At 37.4% G+C, this 2,763-nt stretch overlaps 1 pseudogene; it reads left to right on the top strand.

Annotated features, from left to right (window-relative positions):
- LOC118338462 overlaps positions 1-2,763 on the top strand; it is a 22,582-nt pseudogene that overhangs the window by 1,602 nt on the left and 18,217 nt on the right.

The raw sequence follows: 2,763 nt of genomic DNA on the forward strand, positions 1-2,763 counted from the left end.
CAAAGATAGCAAAAATAAGAATAAAAACAGTGAGTTTGAAGTAGAAATGGTTTTGACTTAATGTTTCAATTGTGGAGAGAAGGAGGTAATTCTCCATGTTAGTGGAAGATATGTTCCAAATCAAAGTAACAAGTACAAAAAAGATCTTTAGTGTTATTAAAACAGGGGGGGGGGTGGTGTGAGTTAAGTTACTGATGAATCCGGCGTAATAAGAAAAAGGAGATCACAGTGTTAAATCAACAGAATATTTTCACCTCCTGCCACACAGGTATGAGGTCTGTCTAGGTGCTACACCAAGTGCAAGGCACAGACCAGTATGGGTTTTCGGCACACTCCAGTGACGCTTCAGGGCACACAAAACAGAGAAACTTCACCTTACACCCGCGACATGATGGTTTACATTGAGCTTTGTCATGCTCGATGCAGCAAACCGACAGGGTGGGACAGGCACGGATGGAGGGCAAGCGTGCCTCCTTCACCTTCTAATAGACAATCTCCTGGAGAGTTTTTCAGTGTTTCTAAGTTTGCTGATTAATGCAGGGCCATCGTTTCAGCAGCGGTCTGGAGACGGGACCGGACCTTTCCATTCCCTCGAAACACGCCAGCAAATCTATAAGACTTTTTTTTGTTAGCTGTGCACAGCTGAGCATTCAATCTCACCAGGATCATTGCTGCTCATCTTTACTAAATGTAAAATCTAGGCTACTTACTCAAACAAAACAACAGGTTTATGGGGGGTTTTCCAAGGAGTCATGTGATTTGGTTTGTGACGCAGGTAAAAAAAAAACAAATATCTGATATGACATAGCCTATTTATGTACCAACCGTTTCACTTTCTGATCAGACAGATCTGAAGAACTCACTGAACAAGCTCCAAAATGTGTATCCAAGTCAACGTTCATCTACCCTTGGGAAAAGAAAAGATCATGGATCTGTGCAACACTAAAGATCAGCTGAAGGACATCACTGGACAGCAGTTTAAAGAGAAAATTAAAGAGCTGTGGATAAGTCGTAAGTGTACTCTTTCCTTTACATCCTTAAGGAGATTGTTTTTGTCCCAGTTGTCTGTTTGGACATCTGAAGTTTAAATTAAAAACTGTGTGTGTGAGTAGGCTATTGAGTAGGCTATTGGGAGTTCTTCAATTTTTGTGATTCTGCAGTGTAAAGACTTCTGGGTAAATTTCTATCAAATTTGGTTCAACCTTTACCCAGGCACGGTGCCAGGATATTAATTTTGGATGGGCCTTTCAAGTATTTAAAACAGAAAGAACAGGTGTTGTGGGGGCTAGCACTTCTTGTTCATGACGCTCTTTCAATGTTGTTATGTAGGCCTACCCATGAATGTTTTAATAAAATGTTTAATGAAAGTTATAATTTAATACAACCGACAGAGGCATATTGCTGAAATCGAAAATGAAAAATTATTTTCTAAGTTCTTGGTCTTTTTGCAGCTATAAAATTAACTGATAAATGCATTCACAGCTGGAAACTGACTAGCCTACATGAAAGTAATATAATAATTATTGCTTGGAAATGGAATCTTAGTCTTTATTCTGTATTTGAATGTTACTTTTAAATAATAAAGATTAAATTAAAAGACAATACAGCCTATGTTCTAGGATTGTGCAGTACAAGTGGGCGGACCCAGGTTTGTCCAGGTTTGCCTGCCTTTCACCCTCAGTTGTTTCAATGTGACTTTAGAGAGTCTAATGCTGCTTCTTTTAACATCTTTGTCAGTCTTGTAACTGTTAGTGTTACTGTTAACCTTTTAGTTCAGCCATCTTTTCATCTAACAAAATCAAAAACAAACTTAAAAATGTAGCCTAGGTTACTGTGTAAGATACTAAACTATTTATTTCTGCTTTAAGATGATGACTTTCGGATGGTCTTCAACTCCAAGCTGGTGGAGGAAGAGGCCACTCTGGAATCCACTGGGATTGAGCACATGTCCACAGTTCATACAGTGCTGAAAGTGTCCGGAGGAACATCTGATGAAGAATAAACCCCACAGGGTCTCAAGAAAACCATGAACCATGCTTGAACAAATCAATATATCCTCATGCAATCCTTTTTTAATCTTGATTTAATGTTTTAGGTAATCTACAGGTATAGTTTAACATTGAATCATGAATCAGTGCAAATAAATTATAAATTTTACTCCTGGATGTACAGAACTCTGGACTCATTGCTGAGTGTCCTTTTTCTTTATATTTCTACTAGGTTACTGTGGTGTCAAGCCAACATCAAATCTTCTGTTAAGAAAATGGATACAATGCCACAAATCTGTATTCTGTTTCTTTTATGTAAATGTAAATGTAAATAAACTTTTATAAACTCTACTTGTCTCACTTGGCTTCCTCACATTGTTCCTCACAGCTAATAATGAAGCTTTAATGACAACAAAAAATGTGACAATGGGTGAAAAATAGTGAGCATATGCAAAATGAACTAATAAGCAAGCAATTAAAAGTAAAGGTTGAAGAACAACAACAACGAGAGTATCAGGATGCACAGGCTTCAGTCACACAGAGACATGAGCTCATTAAAGTGATAAAAGTGAAATAAAAAGAAAGTGAGAAAGAGAGGAAGAGTGGGCAGTATAAGGGCATGGATTAAACTTATTTATCTTTTCAACACAGATTCAGAGATAGAGAGAGAATAAATCTACATAAAACTAAAATGTATATAATTAATAAACAGTATACATACCTAGGGCTCACTGTCACTTCTTCAGTAAAGCTCACAGCTTATTACAGTGTAAGT

The sequence above is a fragment of the Morone saxatilis genome, unplaced genomic scaffold (assembly GCF_004916995.1).
Source record: "Morone saxatilis isolate NCDOM2014 unplaced genomic scaffold, NCSU_SB_2.0 Contig4, whole genome shotgun sequence".
In the NCBI taxonomy this organism is placed as follows: domain Eukaryota; kingdom Metazoa; phylum Chordata; class Actinopteri; family Moronidae; genus Morone; species Morone saxatilis.